Source organism: Lynx rufus, unplaced genomic scaffold (assembly GCF_022079265.1).
Source record: "Lynx rufus isolate CCGP_SWC_20201006 ecotype Redwood Valley unplaced genomic scaffold, mLynRuf1.p SCAF_17, whole genome shotgun sequence".
In the NCBI taxonomy this organism is placed as follows: Eukaryota; Metazoa; Chordata; class Mammalia; order Carnivora; family Felidae; genus Lynx; species Lynx rufus.
The window spans coordinates 17,181,744-17,191,148 of NW_025814831.1; the positions used below are offsets into that span (position 1 = coordinate 17,181,744).

The 9,405-nt window shown below is 40.2% G+C and overlaps 1 protein-coding gene across 7 annotated transcripts in view; it reads left to right on the plus strand.

The window, feature by feature from the left end:
- Positions 1-9,187, plus strand: part of LOC124512592 (uncharacterized) — a 189,737-nt gene extending 180,550 nt beyond the window's left edge. For all 7 annotated transcript variants that reach the window (XR_006962160.1, XR_006962162.1, XR_006962157.1 and 4 more), the window contains one exon: positions 7,120-9,187. The gene's annotated coding sequence lies outside the window, so the exon portion shown is untranslated. The remainder of the gene's footprint in view (positions 1-7,119) is intronic.
- Positions 9,188-9,405: the final 218 nt, after the last annotated feature.

Below are 9,405 nucleotides of genomic sequence, written 5' to 3' on the forward strand. Positions count from 1 at the left end.
CTGGAATTCAGCACCTAGTAGTGTGATTCTTACGGTTGTTTTTTTTTTTTTCCCCCAATTTTAACAATGCCTTCCAATTGCCACTCGGTGTAACATCTAGCCAGCAGCTAAAAGAGCAGATTGCAAGCACTGAAATGCTGAAAAGATAAAAATGATCCTTACGGATGCCCTGAAGAAAAAAATCTGAAGAAGGTAAAGCACGTCTGCAGTATCCTTCTCTTCTAACAACATCAATATTAACATTGCAGCAACCTATCTGCCAGAGGCTGAGTCAGTGTTCAAGTTGGAACAGACTCTTTTTTTTCTCTCTCTCCCCTCCCCGATCAAATTTATCTCTCCGTGTCCTGTTCTCTCTGATTCTACACTGCTCAATGACAGTTAATCTGACAAATGACTCCTTACTAATAGATTGAGTGTTAATGCGGTCATTAAAAAGTAATAACAAGCATTTATTGAATGCTTTCTATATGTCAGGAAATGTATTAAAAGCGTGCACATATATTATCTCCAACCAAGTTAACATTTTCATTTTGAAAGGTATCTAATGATTTCACCCAAGAAAATGGCCCAAATGGCCTACCTTTGGCCTCCTAGCAGGGGAGAAAGGGCATATTTATTGGCCAGAAAACACGATAGAGCTTCTCCAATCACATCTGGTGGCCTATCGTCTGTTTCATCTGTGGCAAGATATTTATTAGAAAGCATATAAAATAGGAGTCAGAAGCCTTAGATGAATAGCTTTTATAGACCACGATCTTGAGGCTTTTCTTAAATTCTGACTCTATTTCCTTACCAACAAAAGCAGCATGATTAATAATATCTTTACGGTTGTTGGTGGTGATTAGAGCTCATTCTCTATTTGTTTGTAATTTTAGATGATCCATACACGTCTTAGTAATGGGAGCATTTCCTACAAATGAGGCCAGGTTTGGAATTTCTATGGACATCTTTTCACCGCAATATTTTGAAAATCTTTAATCCATCAAGAATTTACTAAATACTAAAATATTTGTCATGATTATGGTAGACTACAATTTCGTTGATGAATGGTTGATAACACCTTGTGGGGGGCTCTTCTTAATGAACTGCTATAAGATTTTGTACACCACTTTAGTTCCTTGCTCAGGATGTATATGTTTCTAGGCCATGTGGGTTTCTGATAAGTTTTAGTAAAAGTTTAGATATATGAGCATAATAAATTTCACTTATGCTTAAAACCGTATCAGCCAGTAGCTGCTAAATTATAAATTGAGCAGTGTTACCCAAGCACTTTTAAAAGGTCTGGGTAAAATTATTAATATGTTTTATTATACCAGAACTGATAAATTTATTCTGCTTTGGCAAAAACTAGAGAGCAATACTTTGGGAAATTGGATTCATTTGGGAAATAAATAAAAATGGGATAAGGATTTTTCTCTTTAATTCCAAGATGTTTTGCTCATCTGGTTTGAAAATTGGGCTCATTAATCTGATAGGTCTATGTTAAAGGAAATGAAATCTGTCCTGGATAATTTTCATAGTCACGTATTTAGTAAGAGAAACAGTTGATACCTCCCGCTAGTTTGTTACTAGTGATACTATGGATCATTTTTTAGTGTGTACCAATTTCTTTTACAGGCATGGAAGACACTTTATTTTTTAAAAAAATTTTTACTGTTTATTTCTGAGAGAGAGAGAGAGAGAGAGACAGAGCGTGAGTGGGGGAGGGGCAGAGAGAGAGGAGACTCAGAATCCGAAGCAGCCTCCAGGCTCTAGCTGTCAGCACAGAGCCCGTCACGGGGCTCAAACTCACAGATGGAGAGATCATGACCTGAACTGAAGTCAGACACTGAACCGGCTGAGCCACCCAGGTGCCCCAGAAGATACTTTAAATATGGCTGGATCTGTAATTAAACTTTGGTTTCCTTTGGGTTCATGGGTTCATGCTAAGTACACTAGCTGTGAGATGTAGTAAGTATTTTCCCCTAGAGAGTTCCCCAAATTTAGGTCATTCTTAAATTATCTTTTCATGCCACTTCTCTTAATAAAAAAACCCTTTCCATGTTTCACATGTTGCATTCTGTGCCAGATTAGGCAACTCGTTCTGCCACCTTTACTAAAAGGTGGGTGAGCATCCCTGAGGTTGTGTTTTACTTGGCCTTTCGTCCACAGTATCCTGTTCATAACCTTCACCAAAATATTCAGAATAATCTGCGGTGCTGACATCACAGTTCCTGTGGTATCTATCATTACCTGACAAAATGCTACCCAAATGTCCAGGTTCTTCTTAAAATTCATTTTTTTTAAAAAAATTTGAGTCAAATGTGATCTTTCCAAATGCTTGTCTTAATTCATGTCTTTTCTATTTTTTAAAAATGTTTATTTGTTTTTGAGACAGAGAGAGAGCGCCAGTGAGGGAGGGCGAGAGGGGGATAGGGACAGAGGATCCAGAGAAGGTTCCGCACTGACAGCAGCCAGCCCGATGTGGGGCTGGAACTCAAGAACCATGAGATCATGACCTGAGTCGAAGTCAGATGCTCCACTGACCAAGCCACCCAGGCATCCCATGTATTTTCTAAATTTTATGATAGTTATTGGGAATATTTGTATACTTAACAAGTTTTAAATTCTGTGAGAATAGAAATAGTGACATACGCTGGCATGGCTCCCAGACTGCACTGTTGCACCCAGAGAGTTCCTGGGGCTGGCGTGGATAGCTTAAATTTTCAAGGGAAACAGCGATAGTTGACGTCTGCAGGTCACTGCACGAACAGCAAGCTTGAGGTAGTTCATAATTTCCAAACCAGATCACACTATATTCTTTCTCATGAGGTCACACTTCGTGAATCTGGGTTTCTGATGATTGTGGTGCTAAAAAACACACAAAAAATTAATGTGGGGCAAGAAATGAGGGTAGCCGTGTAATCTGATTTGAGAATTTGTGCTGTGTTCAACAGGCATCCACATCCCACTAATAAATAGACATAAAGTTTAAAATACTGTTTCATTCGTTGTTGTTTATTTTATTATTTTTCGAATGGCTGTTAACTTGTTATGATAGAATAGTTAATAGCTTGGTAGGACCTAACCACTTAATTCACTTAATGACACTTTCAGATATTACTTTCTTTTCCCTAAGCGAGGGCTGTGGAAAAAACCTAATGAGACACCAAGGATGCTGTGAACCATGAAAGTTTGGGAAACTCTGGCGTATTGCATGTTTGTACATTTTTAGTACTTAGAGTGCCTATATGGTAGATAGTCCATCAATTTTTTTAATTTGAAGTAGCTTATGCCCTTTTTCCATCTATCCAGTCTCTTCCATGTCTGAGAAGATAAAAGACAAAAAGAGATAATTTGACCTAAGAGCAGACACACGGCATAGAAAAGATTTCATTAATAAAAGTGAAGGCAACATTGGTCTGAGCAGAGGCGGTTGGTGTCAGTGAATGAGGGTCACCCAACTGGGCTGCTACAGGTTTGATTTTAAGGGAATCTCGAGGAAGCCTGCCTCCACAAAGTCGTAGTATTGATTACTCCTTATTTATCATCAGATACTAGGCAAATGATACCCACATGATATCCACACAACCTGTGACATGAGATGGGGAGCACATTGACAAATTGTCCCCAAGAAGTTTCTTATATTTAACAGAAATCACTTCCAGAAGAATTTGTGTGTGTACAATGAATTATATATACAGAGGCAGAGAAATTTCTTATTCTGTAAGATGGGAAAATTCCCATGTCTGAGGCATTTGCTAGAAGGGCAGTCCAGAGCAGGGTATCATGGGGGATTAGACTGAATAGCCAAGATGAGTGAATATTGTCATGGACAGATGGGCAGAAGAAAGCAGACAGGAGCCAGGAAGGGGATGAGAGAACACAAAAATCACACTTCGCAGATTTTATGGTTTTGCCTCAGGCCAGCCCTGCAGCTACCAGAGAGTTTGCCTGTCATTTAAAATCTGAATTCCTAGTTTATTTAAAAGAATGTGAACCTTAAAATATATCTTTACCTTTGTTTGCTATGGTTTCTGTGGGCAGATCGGACAAATGAAAGCTTTCTTGCACCTAACTTCTTGGGGTCACCCAATATTAAAACTTTCTAGAATTTAATATTTTCTGTTACTGTTCAAAATATCTATTGCCCATATGCTATTTTGTTTTAATGAATTGTGCAATTTTAATCAAGAAAAAGAAAGGAAGAGAAAGAGGGAGTTGTAAAATGATTTGAGTAGGAAATGTGATATTTTAACTATTGTTCCATCGGTTAGTTGCAAAGTTGGAGGTGGTGATGTGTGCAATTGATTCTTTTTGAATAATCCAAATAAGGCTGTTAGGTAGGTGCTATAGTCAGTTAACAATGGGCTTATTGTTACTAAGAAAAGTTATCTAAAACTTGGAAATAAAGCAAAAGGTAGAATTCCGTGTCCTTTCAATGTTATATTGGGATGTAACACAAGATTTATTTAGTCATTTAGGGAATGCACATTTGTTTGATTTTGCTATTTGCTATTTGGTTTGAGTCTGGACACCAAGAAGTAACATGTTAATTTGAAGATGTCTTCCAGTTAAGGAGAGAATCTCAACGGTTACAGTTATTGCTCCATAGGGCATTCATCAATTTTATATCTATTACCAAACTAATTTCAGTATTCCTTTGACTGACTTACTATATGCATCACCATTCCCAAGATGCTTTGAACCACCTTTGTCATCTTGCCTGCTCTTTCTTTAATTAGTAAGTTGAATAAAACATTAGGCACATAGTTATTTTATGTTTGCATGAGAGTCATGTTTTTAATGCTTTGAGAATTATACTCGGATACCAATTGGATGGATAATCTTTGCAACATTCTCTGACCCACCTCTTTAAATAAATCAGATCTCACGCTATTAGCTGTTTAGAATTCCAGACGGGCTTCAACTGTAATTTGGGTGAGGAAGAAGTACTCATTAGAAAAACTGCCTATGCAATTCAAGTTATTCATGTGTGTTGACCATATGTTTTCTGGCCAGAAACGATGCCTTTTAACTGTAATATATGTTGTATCCCTAAAGCAGACATCACATTATCTTGGCAACTAAATGAAGCATATCAAGGGATGGAAATGGTAGGGAATGAAAGTGATAATTGCTGAGTGCCTACCACACTCCAAACAGTTGTTATTCATGCTCTAGTTTAGCTTTTAAAATAGCTCTCTATGGTGAGATTATTGTCCCACTGTATAGATGAGAAAATGAAATTCAAAAAGGGAAATTCACTTGGCTAGACTACATTATATGGGTCAAACCCACGTTTGTCTGACACTAAAGTCATGTTCTTTCTACTGTTGTGGAGCTGAACCTGAGCATTATTCCCACGACACGAGCTAGAAACTATTAGATCTATAAGAACACTCAATAATTCACTGAAATCATCACTTTTTTCTCCTTTGATAGCTATTAAAAATTTTGGTCAAGAATTTATAAGGGGGGATGACCGTGTGGCTCAGTCAGTTGAGTGTCCAACTCTTGATTTCAGATCAGGTTATGATCCCAGGGTTGTGGGATCAAGCCCTGCATCGGGCTCCACACTGAGTGTGGGGCCTGCTTAAGATTCTTTCTCTCTCTCCCTCTGCCCCTCTACCGTGCTCGCAAGCTCTCTCACTCTCTAAAATAAAAATAAATTAAAAAAATTAAAAGACTTTGTAAGGATATTTTCAGTACTGTGCCACCAATAACTCCTAGAGTCTATAACACTTAAAACTGGAATGAGTGGACAAATGAAGTGAATGAAGGAAAATATTTATAGGATAATTTTGAGACAAGAGCTTCTTTATAACAATATTATTTTATGGCAGCTTTTGGCTTTTTAATATCAAATACTCTCTTCTAGGCATTTAATTTGGGGAGCTTCTCATCAGGTTTATTTTTGGTGGTGTTAGTGCTGGGTTCCATTATGGAATTTGAAGGCATAGACCCCGTTTCCTCCTGCCTCAGAGTATCCATGGATGGACACTTGTTGATTTTGGCCAGGTCAGTAGGACTCTCTTTCCTGAGATTCTGAAACTTTAGTGGATGGCTGTAAATTATGGGGGTAGTATGAAGTCAGTCTCATTGCTGTGGCCAAAGACCCACGTGGACCAAACCATTTTTGCAGAATGACATTTGCTGTGGGTCTGACGTGGCTATTCCTTTGGAAGTCCTTGGATGTGGCTGAGACAGCTAACACTCCCACTGTATCCATTCTCCTCTCACTCATTTTTTTCAAGTGTAAGCTGGGCACATGGCTGAGAAGTACAGACTTCAATTTCCATCCTTACTTGTAGCTACGTGTGACCAGATGACCAAGTTTAAGACACTGGGATGTGAGCAGATGTGACGAGTTTGACCACTGGATCATTTCCTTGCCCTCACTCTCCTTTCTCCATTTCTGCGGGTTTAGATGAGGTCATTGTATCAACGTAGGTCTGGTCTTGCAAAAAAGGACAATACCTTCGGGGATGGCAGGGCAACAAAATGGAAGGGACCTGGACCCCTGCTCGATGTTGTGGAGAGGGCTGACCCACCTGTAGGGACTGGCCTAACTCGTATGTGAGGGTGAGATCAAGGCCAGCGAGCATATTCATGGAGAGTGTTTGGGCGCTTCCTTATTAGAGCAGCTTCCTAATTAGCTACCTAATTAATTAATTTTTAATGCTTATTTATTTATTTTTAGAGAGAGAGAGACAGAGAGAGAATAGGAAAGGAGCAGAGAGAGAGAGAGGGAGAGGGAAAGAATCTCAAGCAGGCTCCACATTGTTAGCACAGAGACTGACATGGGGCTCGATCTCACAAACTGTGAGATCATGACCTGAGCTGAAATCGAGAGTCAGCTGCTTCAACCACTGAGCCACCCAGGCACCGCATATTAGTATAATTAGAATCTTCCCGTTACGTTTTATGCTCGACTCTTCAGATGCCCTCCATTCTGTATATTCTGGATATCCCTCCAGTGAAGCCTCTTTTGATTAAGACAGCCAAATTTCATTTCTGTTGCTTGTTGCTAAGAACTCTGACCTGTATGTACACTTTCCATTATAAGATAACTTGGAGTAACTTCTAGTTTCTTCTGATATGTCTGCTACAGTAATCACGGTTCTTTGCTGTTTTCAGTGTACCACGGCCGGACACTAAGTTCTCAGTCGACAGACCTGCATTTACCGAATATGAGTTTAATACCCATATCATCATCATGCTTCGTGACTCTCAAGAAAACTGTTAAAAAGTTGACACAAACCACCATGGATACCCTGGGTTGAACTGCTGGAAAAGATTAGTTGAAAAATATGCTGAGGTCATCAGCTCCGTCGGGACCAGTCCCAAGTCTCTGGTCTCCACCAGTTAACACTGTACCTGATAGAGATTTGATGTCTAGGGAATGTTGGCTGCATTATTTGTGGAATCTGTCATTGCATTATCAGCAACAGGAGGGAAACCAGTCCCACTGAGTTTCCGATTAGGCAGTTTATTAGAAATTATTTTAAAAACCCACATGTAAATATAGATAAGGACACCAAAGCAAAACATAATGGATTATCTCTCTACCTATATTTTCTGCACCAGAGGGCAGCCACAGGGGAGAGAAGTGAGGGACAAGAGGGAGGGGTTTCTTGACTGAAAGATTTGCTCCTCTTAATGGTTCCAACCCTTCACAACCACCTCTCCATGATGGGCTGACTTACCACTCCCTTAACTCGCCTCTTAGGACCTCAGAGTGGTAGCCGGTCAGATACTATTAGACCTGGACACTGAACTATCCCTTTGATTCCTCTAAAACCACAGTCTTATAATAATCATTTTGTAAATAACCCTTCCTTGAGTCATCCTAATTTTTGTGTATGTTACCGGTTGGAGCCTTGGTTGATACTCTTTTTATGTGGAATTTGGAATGACAGTATTCAATGAGCTAAGATGTTGACTAGCAAAAAGGCCCAATATACAGCGGCTTAAAAAATGTTGGAATTTATTTATCTTTCATGTTACCATCAGAGGAAAGTAGGCAGTGTAGGACTGGGAAGACGCTGTCTCCCCTGATATATGTCTTCCACTGGGTAAATGGATCCAGTTGAGTGGCATCGTTTTAGGATCTCCCAGCCGGCAGTAGTGAGGGAAACAACCAAGGGAGCTCATACACTATCCTTTGAAGAATAAGACCTCAGAGTGGAACTCATCACCCCTCACCCTTCATGAGCGTTACCTTAGGGTCATGGCTGCAGTTAGGTGACCGACAGGCTGGCAAATGCCATCTTTCTTTAGGCAACATGTGCCCTGCTGACATTCTATTACTATGGAAGCAGAAGAAAATTGTTCTGGGAATATGACCAAGGTAAGTCCAGAGGCTCATTTTATTTCAAGGGGAGGCAGTCAGGCACTGACTCTATCCCAGGGTTATAATATTCAATAAGATGCTTCTTCCTTTCAAGGAATTAATGACTCAGTTATAGACAGGCACTAAGATAATTTCAACCCCGTATATGGGACATGAGAAAGGTCTTGTGCAAGTGCTACAGAAGCACGGAGGAAGACAGTTAGAGTCCAGGTTTATGGCTCCGTAAAGGCATATGAGAGCAGTATTTGCGCTGTGCTTGAGACCAGGATCACAAACTGATGCCTTGTTGCCAAGCTAATCACCAGTGAAGGTGCCCGTCCTTCCATGGAGAGGAATCCATGACAATGTAAAGGTCTGCCAAGCTCCTGCCCTTTGATGGAAACCAAACTAAGTGCATCTTTCTGCGTGATGTTGCTATAGCTTTTGCCACACAGCACAAGAGAAACCCACTCACTTAATCCTGAGATTTACTGATTTACCCTGAGGTCACGGCCTGAGTCCGTGGAAGCTGGAAATGGCCTGACGTAGAAAGAGACTGATCTTGGGGTTTCACATCCCCTTGCAGCAAGAGAACAGCAAAGTATGGGAACAGCCCAGCCTTTCATAAGGGGATCTTGGGCCACACTGCACCAACAACGACATCAAGCTGTTATCATTCTCCCTGAAGCCAGACGTGTGTTCTAATATCAGAACATCTGAGACCCAGAGTGAGGACATGTCTGAAAAAGGAACAGTGGCCTTCATTTATTCAAAGAGATTTATCGAAAATCTGCTACATACCACACAACGTGCAAGAAACTGACGAGTTTCTCCTGATCCCTTTGTCCTTATAATAAATCTTGATTCATATAAGGCAAACTGTCCATATCTCTTCTTTGCCTTTAGAACTCCATCATCCTTTCATGTCCCTTTTGATGATGTGAGGAAAAAAAAAAGAAGTACTAGAGGTAGATTTTCACACTGAGCTTTGCTGGCCCTGGGACTCCAAGAATTTCCAACGGGACCATGGCAGAGGGGAAGGTGAGACTGAGTGGGTGCAGCTCCTGATTCCCCAGATTACCTCTGCTGGA